General features: G+C 45.1%; 1 protein-coding gene and 1 pseudogene across 4 annotated transcripts in view; both read left to right on the forward strand.

Moving 5' to 3' along the window:
- C2H9orf85 (chromosome 2 C9orf85 homolog) overlaps nucleotides 1–19569 on the forward strand; it is a 237403-nt gene that overhangs the window by 100503 nt on the left and 117331 nt on the right. Inside the window, exon 5 of one of the 4 annotated variants that reach the window (XM_053574994.1) lies at nucleotides 13826–13910. The exons of 1 other annotated variant lie outside the window; for it this stretch is intronic. The gene's annotated coding sequence lies outside the window, so the exon portion shown is untranslated. Of the gene's footprint in view, nucleotides 1–2021; nucleotides 5413–13825; nucleotides 13911–19569 lie in introns of those variants that run through there. 2 more of the 4 variants (XM_053574991.1, XM_053574992.1) reach the window with 2 other exon arrangements.
- LOC128597444 (zinc finger protein 639-like) lies at nucleotides 14672–16614 on the forward strand (annotated as a pseudogene).

Genomic DNA, 19569 nt, shown 5'->3' on the forward strand with positions numbered 1-19569 from the left:
TGGCTGGTCCTCAACTTGTGAGCTCAAGCCTCAGACTCCCTGAGTGCTAGGATTAAAGGCATAAGCCACCACGCCCAGCCAGGATGCTAAGGTCTTTTAAAATTAAAAGTCCGTGTTTCCAAGTTGTAAATGCACACACTTCCTTCCAGACCTATATCCTTCCTAAACCACTAGGTGTTGCTATTATAGAGAAGAAAAGGCATTGTCAAAACTCTATGTTTAGGGCGGTGCCTGTGGCTCAAGGAGCAGGGCGCCGGTCCCATATGCCGGAGGTGGCGGGTTCAAACCCAGCCCCGGCCAAAAACCACAAAAAAAAAACCACACACACACACACACACATACAAAAACTCTATGTTTAGGGCGGCCCCTGTGGCTCAAAGGAATAGGGCACCAGCCCCATATCCCGGAGGTGGTGGGTTTGGACCTAGTCCCGGCAAAAAAAAAAAAAAAAAAAAAAAAACCTCTACTTTTGAATATGCATAAGGAGGGGAAAAATGTATTTCTTTTTTTTTTTTTGAGACAGAGCCTCAAGCTGTCCCCCTGGGTAGAGTGCTGTGGCATCACAGCTCACAGCAACTCCTGGGCTCAAGCGATTCTCCTGCCTCTGCCTCCTAAGTAGCTGGGCCTACAAGCACCCACCACAACGCTGGGCTATTTTTTGGTTGCAGCCATCATTGTTTGGCAGGCCTGGGCTGGATTCGAACCTGCCCGCTCAGGTGTTATGTGGCTGGTGCCTTAGCTGCTTGAGCCACAGGCGCCAAGCTGAAAAATTTATTTCTTAACTTTTTTTTTTTTTTCTCATGACAGTTTTGCCCTGGTGCCTGCCCCAGGCTAGAGTGTCTTGACTGCACAGCTCACAGCAACCTCAAACTCTCGGCCTCAAGTGATCCTCATGCCTCAGCTTTCCAAGTAGCTGGGACTACAGGCACCTGCCACAAAGCCCGACTAACTTCTATGTTTAGTAGAGACGGGGTTTTGCTCTTGCTCTTGCTCTTGGTCTCAAACTTCTGAGCTGACGGGATTCTCCTCCTGAGCCTCCCAGAGTGCTAGGTACAATTCATTAAATATTTATTTACAATTTTTAAAATTTCATTCTAAGAAATTAAATGCTCATCAGTGACAAAATGAATAAATTGTGTTATATATACCATACACTAGAATACTCCTTAATGATAAAAAGAAACTAGTGGGCCAGGCTGTTGGCTCACACCTGTAATCCTAGCACTCTGGGAGGCCAAGGCAGGTGGATTGCTTAAACTCAAGAGTCCAAGACCAGCCTGAGCAAGAGTAAGACCCAGTCTCTAAATACAGCTGGGGCAGTGACTGTAGCTTAGTGAGTAGGGTGCCTGCCCCATATACCAAGAGTGGCGGGTTCAAACCCAGCTCTGGCCAAACTGCCACAAAAAATATCCAGGCGTTGTGGTGGGTGCCTGTAGTCCCAGCTACGGGGGAGGCTAAGGCAAAAGAATCGCCTAAGACCAAGAGCTGGAGGTTGCTGTGAGCTGTCGTGCCATAGCACTCTACTGAGGGCGACAAAGTAGAACCCTGTCTTAAAAAAAAAAAAAAAAAGATTTACAAAAGGCCAGGTGCAGTGGCTTATGTCTGTAATCCCAGCATTCTGGAAGGCCAAAGCAGGTGGATTGCCTGAGCTCACAAGTTCCAGAACAGCCTGAGCCAGAGAGAGACTCTGTCTAAAAATAGCCAGGTATGCAGGCACCTGTAGTCCCAGCTACCAGGGAGGCTGAGCCAGGAGACTCAATCTCTTGAGCCCAAGAGATTGAGGTTGCTATGAGCTATGATGTCTGAGGGCAACAAAGTGAAACTGTCTAAATAAATAAATAAAGATTTGCAAAAATTAAAAAGTAATCTTCAAGTGGGGTAACTGGCATACCACCCTCTATCACTTGGTAGACTATTTTATTTGTGCTATCTGTGGTCAGTAAATATATATCAGCGCCTGTGGTCCCAAATCAAGAAATGGCATGGTTTCTTCTCCCTTTTTTGGTTTTTGTTTTTCCCAGAGACAGTAGGATGGGGGCAGTTTCACCATGTTGCCTAGACTGGATTTGAACTTAGACTCAAGCAATCATCCCACCTCAGCGTCCAGGGAACTGGACTGCAGGCATGTGTGACTGTGCAGCTCTTGGCCTCTACTTATTGAAAATGTTGGTTTGTTTTGAATTTTGCATGTGTGCAGGGCCCACATTCTGTAGCAATACACTTGAGTAGTTGAATGTCTTACTCAATACACTTGAGTAGTTGAATGTCTTACAGAAACCCTTTGCTATCTCTCCCTTACTCCTCAAATCTTATAATAGAATCTAAAAATAAAACTGCCTGCTCTTTGTTATCTGTAGAAAAAGACCTCCAGTGCTCTTGGTGACAGGAGGGCAAATGCATCCTAACAAATCAAGGTGAGATAAGAAGACTCAGTCTGTAACAGACAGAAACAAATCTCTACAAACTTAATAAGCCATGGACCACCTACTCGACCCATGTTAGAAGGGCATTCATAGAAGAAAAATGAGTAAAGGAAATGAAAACCAGAGGCACTTAGCAGAATGCACAAAAATTCATTGGAAAGGGAGTCCTATCAGAATAGATGGGAAATTACCATCCATTACTCAGCTATCACTTTAAAGCCACAGGCTATGTGATCTGATTGATCTGATTTCAGGGAGCAGATCTTGAGCACCATTAATCAAAAGCCAAGGCTGAACAAGCTGATGTTGACCTATGAAATCCTTCAGGGAGAATGGAATCTTTCTTCAGCTCAAACTGTGTTATTAAATGTTGTCAGAGTTTTATACCATATAGTCATTTTGAAATGCTGTGCTCTGTGCCATGATGTTCTGCCATGATGCTCTGTCGCCTTGATGTTCTTCTGTTGGAGTTGGGTAGAATACTCAGGGTAGTTTTTCTTTTAAGTTGTTTTCAGATAATTTTTTTTTATTCCACCCAGCAACTAGGTCGGTGGATATATGATGTATGGCACAGCTCTGAACATCGAAGTTCCCTCATTCCTTCACTCATGCCAGACTGTCCCAGAGGCTGTGGGAGGATCCGTGGACAGACAGTCTGTGCCAAGACAGTCTGTGCCACCAAGGAGTTTATAATCAGTCGGGGAGACTGAACATAAAAACACAAAAGTTGGGTGGCGCCTGTGGCTCAGTGAGTAGGGCGCCGGCCCCATATGCCGAGGGTGGCGGGTTCAAACCTGGCCCCGGCCAAACTGCAACAAAAAAATAGCCGGGCGTTATGGTGGGCGCCTGTAGTCCCAGCTGCTCAGGAGGCCGAGGCAAGAGAATTGCGTAAGTCCAAGAGTTAGAGGTTGCTGTGAGCCGTGTGACGCCACGGCACTCTACCCGAGGGCGGTACAGTGAGACTCTGTCCCTACAAAAAAAAAACCCCACAAAAGTTGATTTTTAAAAATTACTGGTCGAGGGTGGCACCTGTGGCTCAAGAAATAGGGCGCTAGCCTTGTATACTGGAGGTGGCGGGTTCAAACCCAGCCCTGGCCAAAAACTGCAACAACAACAACAGATTAATTGAAAAAAAAAAAAAAATCACAGGTCAAGCAGTTGTAGACTAGTGTATTTCTGAGTTCTGCCCTTGTAACTTGAACAGCTGTGCTTGCTTTCCTTGAAGCCGGTTTCATCACTTTTCTGGGAGCCCCTGAAGCCTGTGTCCACCCCATCCCTGCTGGACTGTCATGGGACCTGCACAGGTGGTGACAGTGGTGCCCTTTGCTTATAATGGCCAAACATTAGAAGCCACCTAAATGTCCATCATGAAGAGATTAAGTAAAAGATGGAACATTTACACAATAGCATAACATATTATCATTAAAAAAAGCACTTTGTGGGCAGTGCCTGTGGCTCAAGGAGTAGGGCGCCGGTCCCATATGCTGGAGGTGGTGGGTTCAAACCCAGCCCCGGCCAAAAAAAGAAAAAAAAAAGCGCTTTGTATGCTGATATGGAACTACTTTCCTGGATATTTTTATGGATGAAGTAAACAAGGATATCTTCCATTTGTTCCTGCAGAATCATTGCTGATCCTGCTCTACCCTGCTATGTCCCACAGGCAGCTAACCTACAGGGTTTACATCAATGGATGTCCTTGCCCTTGGACTTCTATTTGAATTCATTCAATAGTGCACTGTTCCCTTTCTGTGGGATGACTATGGACAGGGTGGGAATCTTATGATCCTCTGCTGGGAGAATGGGGACTGAAGACCCCATTCTTGGGAAAGGAAAAGCACTCCCAGAAAAAGAGGAAACCTAAAAAGTAAGCTAAGTGATTTGGAACGAAGAAAAGTCAGCTAGTTTATGTTTAAGCTAGATATTGCTAGCAAGCTTCTTGCCTTTTCTGAAATCCTAGCCTGTTGGGGATACAGCTTACAAACACCCTGCTGGGTCTGTGAGCACGCTGGGGAGAATAATGGTCATAGAAAAGTCTATGACAAGTCGTAGAAAAAGATACATCTTCTAGGTGTTTCCTGCCCATTAAACAGACAAAGCAGGTACCCATTGTGGAGATTTGCATTTGCCTGGGGCAGAGACCAAGGAGTAGCTTGAGCTCTGAGATATGGGCAGAAGAGCTTATATCCCTTATAGCAGAGGAAAATCCTCTGTGGTGGTGATGGGAGGAAAATGCCTTCCCCCAACCAATCCCTCACAGGAGATTAACGCTGATGGCGTTTCACTCCACAGAGAACTAGTGGAGCTTAACACCTCCCTAGAAATCTGTGTGTGTGACCTCAAGCAGGAGGCTCTCCTAATCCAAGGCTCAGATTTCAGATTACTGAAGGCTGCCCTTAAGGTTAATTATAGTAACAATAGAAGCTGACATGATCAATCAGAGAAACTGCTGATGCATTTGTTCCCTCCTTCATCTTACCCTCTAGGCAACTAGACCTCAACTAGACCTCAATAAAATCAGAGTGGAGCAAACACTCTGGGCCATTGCTGGAATCACATGACAGGCAATGGACCATGGCCCCTGCTTTTAATTCTACTCTATGGGCGGCACCTGTGGCTCAATGGAATAGGGCACAGGCCCCATATGCCGGAGGTGGCAGGTTCAAACCCAGCCCCGGCCAAAAACTGCCAAAAAAAAAAAGTATACTCTATGTCTCTTGTCTTTCTTTACTGTTGCTTCTAACTCTATATTTCTTCAGTGGATCACCACCAGTTTCCACAGGTCTCAGCGGACGCAGCTCTCAGGGTGGGACCCTGACAATCCTCCACACACAGCTCTCTCTAACTTCTGCTTGGGAGAGGACATTCTCATCCATCCTTCAGGTCTAGGGGTGGTAATGGTGCCCTGTTGTTACTAGCCCCACAGGTACTGTACCATTCTTTGTGAATTCCCTATCTTACTCACATCCTTGTAGACAGTGCCTTTATTAAACTCTTTGTAAACTGTCCAGTTGGAGTATGTCATTTCTTTCTTTCTGAGATCTTAACTGATATTGAAGTTGCTACCACAAGTGGCTGCAGGTGAAAGATACTCAGAGCTGCAGCACCAACTAAAGTCTTCACTAGGTTTCTTCTGCCAAGGGAAGGGTGCTGGTGGAGAGTAGGATTTGAAGCAGAGGTGGAATAGATTTATGTGGGTAAGACTATGAACTTGGAAACTCCAAGGTCTCTTGTACTTCCCTAGCTATTGAAGGAAGCTCTTCCTCCGTGATTTGAGAGAACCAATTCTCACCTGCATAAATTCTTTCAATGCGGTACCTGGGGCAGCTGTCTCACAAGCTGATGCCCGTGCTCCTCAGGCATCCTCAGCATAATACCCCTCAGGGCCATTAGCCCCTTACTGAAAGGAGCTGCAAGTTCCTGAACTGAGTGGTGGGAGCCTGCACACAAAAAGAAGCTCAGGTCAGGATTGCACCAATCTGTGTTGTCAGGAGTCTGGGGAGCCCATGTCGGAGTAGATTCCAGAAGTGTTAGACTAAGGAACTCAAAATACAGGACTTTATTGAATCAAAGTCACAGAAGAAGGGTAGTTTGTAATGTGTTGGAAGGAGCCCCTAGGAGGGACATTAATGGTCTGCAAGCTTGGCTAATTCAAGCTTGGACTCATGGCTATTGGTTTTGATACTCACCGCAGTCTGTGAATCAGCAGCCATGGCCTGGCATCACCTGGGAGCTGACTAGAATCCCTCGCAGTCCCCTAGAACCTCACCATTCACCCCAGACCTAGTGGATCAAAGCCCTGCATTTTAGCAAGACGTCAGGTGATTTGTGTGCATATTAAAGCTTGAGGAAATTTTTCTATAAGTCTATAATATAATGAGGTTGGAATGTCAAATAGTGGTTCTCAAACCATGTCCCTAAACAGCAGTGTCAGCATCATTTGGAAACTCAGAAATGCAAATTCTCAGACCCCACCCCAGATCTACTGAATCAGAAACCCATGGGGTAGGGCCCAGGAATCCATTTCACAAGCTTTCCAGGGGATTCTGATGTACACTCTTGTGTGAGTCCAGGTTTCTGTGACCTACTTCTTGCCTATGGTTAATTAGGTCAAAATGCTAGAACTCTGCTGGCATACCTAAGGGCAGTACTTCTCTATTACAAATGACTGCGCAGCCACCTTCTCATCCTCCCGTCACCAAGGCAGCAGTAAGTGCATCAGCGGGGAGACGCCAACATGCCTGAAAAGCTGGTGGCTGTCCCAGAAAGGCTGAAGATCACCTTGGGGGATGTTGTGAAGGGATTGGTTTCCCTGATCTGGGAATACTGGGTCCCAGAGGCTTAAGGCCCCTGGCAGTGTTTAACCATCAAAGACAAGGTGAGCAGAATGACCACAGTAAACAGAGAAGTTGGTGATCAGAGCATTTTTATCCACAGGCATCCATGGCAATAGCTACTGAAGTTATTCTTGATATATGCAAGTGTAAAAATTGGAGGTATAGTAGGAAGACCTCAAATCTCCATAGTGGATCTTGACCTCTGACCTCCCACATCTAAGCCCCCCTTTTGAGGAAGGGTGTTGTAATAGAGGTAGAGGTGTTTACCAAAAGTCATCCTTCTCTTCCCTGGAGGAACCTACTGCGATTTATCTAAGAAACTATACATAGGGCAAAGAGGAATAACAAGACCTCCCGGGAGTTATTAGATACTTGCTCTGAACTGACATTTACCCTAGGAGACCTGAAAAATGCCACTGTGGTCCACTGGTCAGATAACTGATGGAGTCTGGGCCCGAGTCCATCTTACAGTGGGTCCAGCAGGATGTTGGATTCTCATTGTGTTTATTTCACAATCTTGGAATGTATAGTAGGGCCAGATAAACTTAGTCACAGGCAAAGGCCCATGCTTGTTCTCTGATTCATGAAGCAAGGGTTACTATGGTAGAAAGAGCCAAGTGAAACCCCTGGAACTGTACCCGACCTCCCTTCAAGAGAGTGAGCCAAAAGAAATTCCCCACCCAATTGTATGGGTTTGTGCCACCATCAACGCGTGAAAGATGTGGTGGTGTGACTCTTATCTCACGCCTATGCAACTTGCCTATTTGGCCAGTGTAAAAGTTAGACTGGTCATGGAGAATGATCACATATTACTGCAAACAGACGGTGATGCCAAAAACAAGGATGATCTGGACACAGGATATTCACTGTAACAAATCAATACAACCCTAGATATCTATTTATAGCTGTTGACCTGGCAAATGCTTTTTTCCTCATTCTCATCACTAATAAAACTCAGAAGCAATTCCTTAGCCAAGACAGGACAACACTATACCTTTCCTTATTTGCACCCAGGCCAGGTGAACTCTTCTGGTATCTGATATAAAACAGTCCAAAAGGACATTGATCATCTTGATCTTCCACACAGCATCAGTTTAATACTTTACAATGATGGCATAGTGCTAACTGCAACTGCGAACAGAAAGTTCATGTAGCAAGTATCCCACGAGGTGTAGTAAGCCACATTCATGCCAGAGGGTGAGAGAGAAAGTCCGTGGAAGTTCAGGGGCTGCCACAGGTTTAATGTTTCTAGGGGTGCTGGGGCATGTCTCACTCTCTAAAAGTGACAAGCAGGTTGCTGTACTTTGCATTTGACCCCCACGACGGGGCACCACATTTCTTTGGAGGCAACACATGTCACCTTTGACCATGCTGTTCTGACACACTGCATACTCAGTTGCGATGCTGACAGTTTTGAGTGGGGTACAGAGCAGTAAGGGGTTTGAAGCAAATCCAGGCTGTGGTGTAAGATGCCCTTCCACTTGAACCCTGTGACCCAGCAGACCCAATGATAACTCAAAATATCTGTGACCAACTGAGATGTCTTATGAACGTATCCCAACAGGAATCCCAACAGGAAACTCATGGCCTGCTGGTAGTTATTACCATTCAAAGGCAGCTCTCGCTTGTTCCTGGGCCCTGGTAGAGCATCAAAGCCTGCCCATGGGCCACCACATGTTTGTGTGACTCAGACTACCCACGTGAATGGGAGTGTCCCTGCACCATGCCTCTGTGGACGTGAGGCAGCATCCTTCGGTGAGGCATGGACGGGGACGTGTGAAATCAACCTGCTCATGCAGTAGTTTCACCCCTAGACCTGCATGGCTCCGGGGTATTGCACAAGAAGGTGGCTCGGCTTCCTAAGTTTCCTGGACTCCTGAGTCACTGCTCTTCCTTGCCTACAGGTGTGACCATGTGTTCATGAAGAATCTTCTGGATAAACCGGCTTCTGTCACACAGCTTCCTGTAGGGGTGTCCCTGAAAGGCCATGGAGAGGGAAAGCCTACCAATAGGCAGAACTTTGAAAAGTGCATCTGACTGTCCACCTTGTGTGATAGGACAGATGGCTCAGATCTCAAATGATTCATAAACAGTAGTAAACAGATCTTTAGAGTCTTGGAAAACAATATGGGGAAAATTGGTGTCATGGGCTCTTTGCCTTTTTCTTGTCATGACAATGGCACTATCTGTGGCGAATATATGTTGCCCAGTAAGCGTCTATCTTGCTCTTACTCTGTAAGCCGATCTTTCTCTTTCTCAATAAACTTTGTTTCAGGCCTTAAAAAATCAAAATAAAAAAAAGAAAATTGGGGTGGCGCCTGTGGCTCAAAGGAGTAGGGCGCTGGCCCCATATACCGGACATGGTGGGTTCAAACAGAGAAACCTGGCCCTGGCCAAAAACTGCAAATAATAATAATTATTATTATTATTAATAAAGGAAAAATTTTAAAAATGGTGTCATGAAGGCTTGGGAGAAAAGGTCTGGGACAGAGTGTGCACCATGCTCTTAATACATGGGCAGGTGAGCTAACCTGTCCTGTTGATGTCAGCTAATCTCCTTCTCCAGCCACTCTGTTGTTTTCTCAGTGAACCTATGTACAAAGTGGCCACAGTGGCCAGGAGAGAGCTCAACACAATGGGCATCCCCTCACTGGGCTGCCGTAATTGCCGAGTGCCCCACCTGCCCAAGACAAAGGGGAACCTGAGCCTCTGATGCGACACCATTCCCGGGGCCACCAGACAGCCACCCGGTAGCACACTGATTACACTGGTCTCCTTTCATTATAGAGGGAATAGTGGTTTGCCACCCACAATATCAGACTCATATTCTACATGCTGATTTATCTTCCTCACTTCTGGCATTCCTGCCAGAACACTTTTTTTTTTTGGAGAGAGAGAGAGAGAATCTTGCTTTGTTGCCCTCGGTAGAGTGCAATGGTGTCACAGCAAATTCTTGGGCTTAAGCAATTCTCTAGCCTCAGTCTCCCAAGGTGCTGGCACTACAGGCAGCCTCCACAATGCCTGGCTGTTTTTAGAGATGAGGTCTCACATTATCACCCTCAGTAGAGTGCTGTGGCGTCACACAGCTCACAGCAACATCCAACTCCTGGGTTTAGTCGATTCTCTTGCCTCAGCCTCCCAAGTAGCTGGGACTGTAGGTCCCCACCCCACCCCCACAGGGCCTGGCTATTATTTTGTTGCAGTTTGGTCAGGGCTGAGTTTGAACCCACCACCCTCGGTATATAGGGCCAGCGCAATACCCACTGAGCTATAGGCGCAGATGTCTCACTCTTCCTCAGGCTGGTCTCAAACTCTTGAGCTCAAGGAATGCTCCTGCCTTGGCTTCCCAGAGTGCTAGGATTATAGGCGTGAGCCACTGTGCCCAGCCCCTACTCCTTTTTTGAGATAGAGTCTCACTCCATCGCCCTAGTAGAGTGCAGTGCAACCACAGTCTCCTGGGCTCAAGTGATCCTCCTACCTACTTTTTTTTTGCGTGAAATACTTGGGGGGCTGAGGCAAGAGGATCTCTTTTTTTTTTCTTAGAGTCTTACTTTATTGCCCTTGGTAGAGTGCTGTAGCATCATAGCTCACAGCAACCTCCAGCTCTTGGGCTTAGGTGATTCTCTTGCCTCAGCCTGCCGAGTAGCTGGGACTATAGGTGTCTGCCACAATGTCCAGCTATTTTTTTTTTTTTTTTTTTGCTGTTGTTAAAGTTTGGCCGGGGCTGGGTTTCAACTGCCCCACCCTCAGTATGTGGGGCCGGCGCCCTACTCACTGAACCACAGGTACTGCCTGCAGGAGGTCTCTTGAGCCTAAGAGTTCAGTGTTACAATGAGCAGTCTACCCCGGGCAACCAAGCAAGTGAAACCTTGCCTCTAAAAACAAGTGGCTTGGCGCCTGTGGCTCAAGCGGTAAGGCGCCAGCCACATACACCTGCGCTGGCTGGTTCAAATCTGGGCCTGCCAAACAACAATGACGGCTGCAACCAAAAAATAGCCAGGTATTGTGGCAGGCGCTTGTAGTCTTGGCTACTTGGGAGGCAGAGGCAGGATAATCGCTTAAGCCCAGGAGTTGGAGGGTGCTGTAAGCTGTGATGCCAAGCACTCTCCCCAGGGCGACAGCTTGAGGCTCTGTCTCAAAAAAAAAAAAAAAAAAAATTATATCCTACGGCTTTCTGAAATTTAAAAAATTAAAAAAATAAACTACAGGGCTGTGCCTGTGGTTGAAAGGGTTAGGGTGCCGGCCCCATATGCCAGACGTGGAGGGTTCAAATCTAGCCCCGGCCAAAAACTGCAAAAACTAAAAAAATAAAAAATAAACTACAATGATAGTCCATGGGTATAGCTAAAATTAAACAAACTTTAATACAAAGTGTTGATATCAACAAGTAGAACTCTTTTTTTTTTTTTTTTTTTGAGACAGAGTCTCACTTTGTCACCCTTGGTAGAGTGCTGAGGTATCACAGCTCACAGCAACCTCAAACTTTTGGGCTTAAGTGATTCCCTTGCCTCAGCCTCCCAACTAGCTGGGACTATGGGCACCTGCCACAACACCCAGTTCTTTTTTTAGAGATGAGGTCTCGCCCTTTGGCTCAGGCTGGTCTCGAACTCTTGAGCTCAGACAATCCACCTACCTCAGCCTCCCAGATTGCTAGGATTACAAGCATGAGCCATCACACCTGGTCTTCAGCTTGAACTCTCATCTGTTGCTGGTGGGAGTGTAAACTGTTATATCCACTTTGCAATCTGTATGATAGTGTCTTCTAAAGCTGAATGTTACTTATCTATGATGCAGAGTTTTACTCCTGACATGTACTGAACACCGAAATATATCCCAAAAGATAGGTACAAGAATGTTTATACCAGGATTATTCACAATTTCCCCAGACTGGAAGCAATCCAAATAGCAATCAACAGGAAAAAAAAAATCGTAAGGCTGGGTGTGGTGGCTTTTAATCCTAATACTCTGGGAAGCTGAGGAGGGTGGACTGCTTGAGTTCATGAGTTCAAGAGCAGCCTGAGCAAGAGTGAAACCCTGTCACTATTAAAAATAGAATAATTAGCCAGGCATTGTGGTGGGTGCCTGTAGTCCCAGTTATTGGGGAGTCTGAGCCAAGAGGATTTCTAAAGCCCAAGAGTTTGAGGTTGCTGTGAGCTATGACACCACAGCACTCTATCCAGGGTGACGGAGTAAGACTCTGCCTCAAACAAACAAATAAACGAAAACTAAAAAAAAAAAAAAATCTGACTAGTAGGCTCAGCACCTGTATAGCTCAGCAGCTCTGGCTCCTGCCACATACACCAGAGCTGGCAGGTTCGAACCCAGCCTGGCCTGCCAAACAGCAATGACAACTACAACAAAAAAAATGGCCAGGCATTGTGGCGGGTGCCTGTAATTGCCAGCTGCTTGGGAGGCTGAGGCAAGAGAATGGTTTAGCCCAAGAGTTGGAGGTTGCTGTGAGCTGGGACACCACAGCACTCTCCCGAGGGCAACATAGTGAGACTCTGCCTCAAAAAAAGAAAAAATAGGGGCAGCGCCTGTGGCTCAAAGGAGTACGGCGCTGGCCCCATATACCAGAGGTGTTGGGTTCAAACTCGGCCCTGACCAAAAACTGCAAATAAATAAATAAATAAAAATAAAAACTAAATCTGACTAGCTAGTGATGGATAGTTTTATATTGAAATTCTGTTAGAACTTTCTCTCTTTTGATAAAATAATGCTATGCATGTTGTAAGGGCAAGCCAGGGAGATGATTCCTGCCTTCTTAACTAGAAAGAACTTACAGATTTTAGAACTGAACCCAAGAAGTTATATTCACTTTTTTGTTTGACTTTTCTAAAAGTGTGCTAATAACTTGTCGTTTTATCTATGTTTTAAATAATTTAACTATTTGTTTATTGGATGGTTATTTCTTTTTCTAATTTCAGACAGGTTCTTGTTCTGTTGCCCTGACTAGTGTAGTAGTGTTATCAAAGCTCACTGCAGCCTCAAACTCCTGGAGTCAAACGATCCTCCTATCTCAGCCTCCTAAGTATCTGGGACTATAGAGTTGAGACTAACCAACCAATTCTTTCTATTTTTTTATAGAGTCAGGGTCTCATTCTTGCTCAGACTAAAGTTTCCTTGCTTATAAACTCTACTTTTTGGCATCATGTTTTTTTTTTTAATTGTAATATTATAGAATTCTTCAAAATCTGTAATTTTCTTAAAGGTCTTACTGACTTGCTCATGGACCATTGTCTCCTGCTAGACCACAGGCCTCACAGGGCAGGGAGTTTGTTTGTCCTGTTCTCAAAATCTTCAAAATCTCAATCTCAAATCTTCAAAATCTGAAATTTTCTTAAAGGTCTTACTGACTTGCTCATGGACCATTGTCTCCTGCTAGACCACAGGCCTCACAAGGGCAGGGAGTTGGTTTGTCCTGTTTTCACTGTACCCCAAGTACAGTGTCTGCCATGTTGTGGGCTTCAGTAAATATGGAATGGGATAAATAGATGGCCTGGCAATGACATTCCATGATCCTGTTGGAGACTAAATAGCAGGATTTGTGAGGGAGGTATGGCATATGTTTTAATATAAAACATCTTTAAACAAATTACTTTGGTAACATTAGTGTACATAATAGCCAACAATTATCCTCAGGCCACTAGAAGAAGTGGGTATCTAAACCATTGCATCTCACTCTGGAAGGCCGAGGCAGGTGGATTGTCTGAGCTCACAAGTTCAATTAACTCATCTCACCAGGACTCTTGTTTTATACACTATGATGTTGCTTAGCTTTTTGTCATCTTTGAAATAGATTTAAGTGAATTGCTAATGCTTTCTTGACCTAAAAAGAAGACAGAGAATCCAATTTATTCATGTATTTATAGTTAAAAGTAGAAAGTTCTGGAGTGCACAGGCACTCTTCTTGACAGAGGCATTAGTAAAACATTTATAAGAATCTTAAAATTAAAGAGTTTTTGAGCTGGATGCATCTATAGAGGTCATTTGGTTTATCTCGTATTTTGTTGTGAAAGGACCAAGCTAACTCCATTTTGTTAAAACTAACTCCATTTTGTCTCACAGACTTCACTGACCCCACTTTGCCTCACAGCCTTCAATTTGCAGTTGCATACCAAAGATGATAGGCAACCTGCTTCCTCCCCCACCCCCAGCTCCAGTAGGTCTGCCCCCAGTGATAACGGCACTCACCCACGACCCCAGTAGTAGTAAGTCCTTCCCCCAGGCTAATTAGCCCAGATCAAACATTGACAACAAACATTGTCCAGTTCCCTAAGCCCCTGTCCCCCCTCCCTTTTTCCTTTCTGTATCCTTAAAACTGCTCTTCCCTCTGCGGTCGGGGCTTCTCTGCTCTCCTGCTGCGTCAGGAAGGGAGAAGCCCAATCCCCAGCTTGTGAATAAACTACCTCTTGCTTTTGCATCGGACTTGGTCTTCGGGTGATTTATGAGGGGTACCGCGCGACCTGGGCACAACAGTTGGAAGACTAAATAGCAAAGTGGAGAGAGACATTGGTGCATACACTGCTACTTATGAACCCTTTTGACCTTTAGCAAACCATTAAGGGCCCCAGTAAATACTAGCTGTTCAAATTATTTATAGATGAGAAAGCTAAGAACTGAAAAAAAAGTGAAAGAAAGTGTAACTGTTACATTAATCTGGCATGGTAGTGTTTTCCAACTGGTGGTTCTCAACTATAGCTGCCCATAGAATCACCTGGGACCATCAAAAAATACTGATGCAGCAGAGCATGGGGCACCAGGGAGGCAGAGGGGCTGTGTCTCCGGGCCAGCTGCTCCAGGATGGCCAGTCATGCCCAGAGGCCTGGCATTTTTTTAAACTATCTGTGGTAACTTCCCTGTAATTTATTTTTCTTCACCCCAAAAGTAAGAATTATATCAAATTGAGAAGATATGAATGAGTATCCTAAAAAAAGAAAAAGGAAGACTTTACACCCTTCTCGTTATTCAGACTCCTCTGGAATAAGCAGAATTGCAGATGGATTCAATGGCGTTTTCTCTGATCATCATTACAGCAGAACGTTGTTATAGCATCTATGAGACAACCAGACTTAAAATATTTTGACGACAAAGACAATGATTCTGACAGTGAGACATCAAATGACTTGCCAAAATTTACAGATGGAACCAAGGCCAGAAACAGAAAACAGACTACCTGGTTCCTAGTTCTGTACTTAGAATTGTAGATCACACTGCCTTTTCTAGAGAAAAATGTGCTGATGTTGAAATTTGTGATGAAGGGAGTGGCTCACTTGACTTAATCAACCAACAAACCTAAGAGAAGGGCGGTGCCTGTGGCCCCATATGCCGAGGGTGTCGGGTTCAAACCCAGCCCTGGCCAAACTGCAACAAAAAAATAGCCGGGAGATGTGGCGGGCGCCTGTAGTCCCAGCTGCTCGGGAGGTTGAGGCAAGAGAATCGCGTAAGCCCAAGAGTTAGAGGTTGCTGTAGCTGTGTGACATCAGGGCATGCTACCTGAGGACCATACAGTGAGACTTTGTCTCTACCAAAAAAAAACCTAAGAGGAGAGACCTACAGAAATTCATGCAGCTGAAGATGTTCTGATTGCTGTAGAAGTGCTTGCAATTTCCAAGGATTATGATATAGAGACAGAAAACAATTCCTCTGAGAGTCTCCAAGACCAAACTGATGACGAGCCACCAGCTAAATTTTTAAAATTCTTAACAACAGCCAGGCTTTGAATGTGACTGCCCAGCAGAAAGGGCCGTTATTAAGAGGTAATAGCAGTGGCCTTTATAAATGTGAACTTTGTGAGTTCAACAGCATTTTTCTTATTTAAAGCAGCATGTGATCCTGAAGGATAAACATACTGATTCAAATGTGTGTTGAGTATACAAGTAAAGTTTCTCTACCAACCTGCTTCTGATAGAACTTGCCAAACTACACGAAGAGGATCCCTACATTTTTAAATATTGTGATTACAAGACAGTAATTTTTTTTTTTTGGAACAGAGTTTCACTTTGTTGCCCTCTGTAGAGTGCTGTAACATCACAGCTCACAACAACCTCAAACTCTTGGACTCAAGAGATCCTCTTGCCTCAGTCTCCCAAGTAGCTGGGACTACAAGCGCCTGCCACACACCCTGCTTTTTTTAGAGATGGGGTGTCGCTCTGGCTCAGGCTGGTCTCAAACTCATGAGATCAGGTGATCCATATGCCTCAGCCTCCCAGAGTGCTAGGATTGCAGGCATGAGCCACTGCGTCTGGCTAAGACAGCAATGCTTGAGAATCTAAGCCAGCACACTGCAGACACCCATTTTAGTGAGCAGTGTGATGTTCAGTTCTCCTCAAGCAGTGAACCCTGCCTACATTCAGTTATTTGTGCCAGTTCTGTGAACATGAAACTAATGATCCGGAAGCCTTGCACTACCATGTGGTAAATGAGCATGCATGTAAATTAACAGTTAAGCGGTGAGTCTAGGAGAACATTGACAGTGTAGCCTCTTAAGCAAATTTACCTTGGACAAATGTAAAAACTTTGCATGTCAGGTATGTGGTTTTCAGAGTAGACTACAAGCTAATGTTAATAGGCTTGTAGCTATTGAACATACTAAAATTTTTCCTCATGTTTGTGATGACTGTGGGAAAGGCTTTTCAAGTAAGCTAGAATATTGCAAGCATCTAAATCCACATTTATCCGAAGGGATTTATTTATGTCAATATTGTGAATATTCAACAGGACAAACTGAAGATCTTAAAATTCATCCAGATTTCAAGCGTTCAGCTGACTTACCTCACAAATGTAGTGACTGCTTGATGAGGTTTGGGAATGAAAGGGAGTTAATAAGTCACCTTCCAGTCCATAAGATAATGTAATTATTCTGTTTAACTTACAGAATGTTAATGTAAAATAATACATTCAGCTTTGGGGGGGGATATGTTAAAATGAATGATTTTAAACCAAACTTACAAAATTTGCCTTTAACGTTGTCCAGTTTTCTTGGCATTACTCCATTTTCCAGTATATAATTGCATGTGGTTTTTTTTGTTTTGTTTTTGTTTTTGTTTTGAGACAGTCTCACTATGTTGCCCTGGGTAGAGTACCGTGGTATCATAGCTCACAGCAACCTCAAACTCTTGGGCTCAAGTGATTCTCTTGTCTCAGCCTCCTGAGTAGTTGGGACTGCAGGTGCCTGCCACAATGCACTGCTATTTTTTTTTTTTTTTTTTTTTTTGGAGACAGAGCCTCAAGCTGTTGCCAGGGGTAGAATGCCATGGCATCACAGCTCACAGCAACCTTCAACTCCTGGGCTTTAGCGATTCTCCTGCCTCTGCCTCCCAAGTAGCTGGGACTACAGGTGCCCACCACAACACCCGGCTATTTTTTGGTTGCAGCCATCCTTGTTGTTTGGCGGGCCGGGCTGGATTCAAACCCACCAGCTCAGGTGTATGTGGCTGGCGCCTTAGCTGCTTGAGGCACAGGCGCCCAGCCATGCCTGGCTATTTTTAGAGACGGGGGTCTCACTCTGGCTCAGGCTGGTCTCAAATTCGTGAGCTCACCAATCCACCCGCCTCGCCCTCCCAGAGTGCTGGGATTACAGATGCTATACCCAGCCATAATTCTATCTTAAATGAGGTTTTTTTTCCTTTTTGGGGGGTTAGAAAAATGTATATTAGTTAATCAGCAGGCACCAAGAAAAAGTTCATTGGATTTTACCATATGTTTCGTAAAGCTATTGGGTGATTATAGATCAACAGTGTGTAGGTGACTAGCTGGTTATTTAAGCTGGCTGGAAACAAAGAATATCGCTGCTTGCCATCATGGACTTGTAGCCGTTTCTTGCTTTCATACCATTTCAGGAGCGGGCTTTACACCTGTGACGCCAGTCACTCCACGATCCCTCACGCAACACGCATGTCAAGAGCTCTTGCTTCACGCACGTGACTGGCTGGGCCTGCAGTGATTTGGGATAAACACAACTGGTGTCCCTGACCGTGACGTTCCTCTCCTTCACTCAGCGATGCATCCACAGTATGTTACAGTTATACAAAAGATATTCAGTCTGGAATTCTAAAGACCGTAATGAGCCAAGATAATCAAAAGTTCCTTGAGATAATGAAGAAAACAAATTCCCTAAAAGGTTCAGCCTAACCAGATTGGTAAGTCCTCGAAATATGTCTGCATTCAGACATCCTATTGAATTGTTCGTCGGAACCAATCTCTTCAGGGATGACAGACCCCAAAAGGCACCTGGATCTATACTACTGATAAGATTATTGCAAAGGAATCAGTATTTTTGTAGAGACAGAGTTTCACTTTATGGCCCTAGATAGAGTGCCGTGGCCTCACACAGCTCACAGCAACCTCCAACTCCTGGGCTTAAGCGATTCTCTTGCCTCAGCCTCCCAAGTAGCTGGGACTACAGGCGCCCGCCACAACACCCAGCTATTTTTTTGTTTCAGTTCTGCCGGGGCCAGGTTTGAACCAGCCATCCTCAGTATATGGGGCCGGCACCTTACCGACTGAGCCACAGGTGCCGCCCAGGTGGCTCATTCTTCCACATGCATTAGTTGGAATTCTTTGATAAAAAAATAGTTTTTCCTGGGGCGGCGCCTGCTGCTTAAGGAGTAGGGGACTGGCCCCATATACCGGAGGTGGCGGGTTCAAACCTGTCCTCTGCCAGAGTTGGAGACCAGTCAGAGCATCAGCACGACCCCATCTCAAAAAAATAGCATTGTGTTGTGGCTAGTGCCTATAGTCCTAACTAATAGGGAGGCTGAGGCAAGAGGATTGCTTGAGCCCAAGAGTTTGAGGATGCTGTGAGCTATGATGCCACAGCACTCTACAAGGGTGACAAAGTGAGACTCGGTCTCAAAAATGAACAAATATAAACAAGAAAGAAAAAATACTAGCTGGGCATTGTGGCAATTGTGGCAGACACCTGTTAGTCTCAGCTACTGAGGAGGCTGAGGCAAGAGGAATGCTTGAGCCCAAGAGTTTGAGGTTGCTGTAAGGTGTGATGATGCCACAGTACTCTATCCAGGGCCACAGAGAAAGACTCTGTCTCAAAATAATAATAATAATTAGTATTCAAATTTCTCCAGTTGTTTCCACAATAGTTTTTACTGCTGCTTGATGTGACTTGGATCTAATCTTGTTCTGTATACTATTTTTGGTAATCATATTTTATGTCTCTTAAGAAGAGAGACATAAAACATGTTCTGTAAATTATTTTTGGTAATCATGTTTTATGTCTCTTCTTTGAATATAGAATACCCCTCTGTAGCAGCCTGTATAGCCTATGGCTAGGAGGAGTGAGAGTATAAGAAATACCTGTATAGCTCAATAATGGAACACTTCGGTGAAAAGGGCATGAGAGAGCTTGCGAGATGAGAACCTTAGTGAATTGGCAGTCTCTACACCTATGGGGCTGAGAGGCACAAGATCAGCCTTATATTAAGCTGGGGGGAGAAGGCAGTCGAGAGCATGCACATTCTTTTTTTTTGCAGTTTTTGGCCAGGGCTAGGTTTGAACCCTCCATTTCCGGCATACATTCTATCACGGACCCCACTTACTCTGACTCTGTCACTTCTCCTGCCTGCAGAACACCAGCACGGTGCCTCTGTGCTGAAGATCACTAAGCTCTGCGAAAGACTAAGATCTATCTTTCTTTCTTTTTTTTTTTTTTTTTTTGCAGTTTTTGGCCGGGGTTGGGTTTGAACCCGCCACCTCGGGCATATGGGGCCAGCGCCCTACTCCTTTGAGCCACAGGAGCTGCCCAAGATCTATCTTTCTAAGAAGACTGCTTTACTCTCTCAAAGACTTTCTCT

This window comes from Nycticebus coucang, chromosome 2, assembly GCF_027406575.1.
Source record: "Nycticebus coucang isolate mNycCou1 chromosome 2, mNycCou1.pri, whole genome shotgun sequence".
NCBI classification, from domain to species: Eukaryota; Metazoa; Chordata; class Mammalia; order Primates; family Lorisidae; genus Nycticebus; species Nycticebus coucang.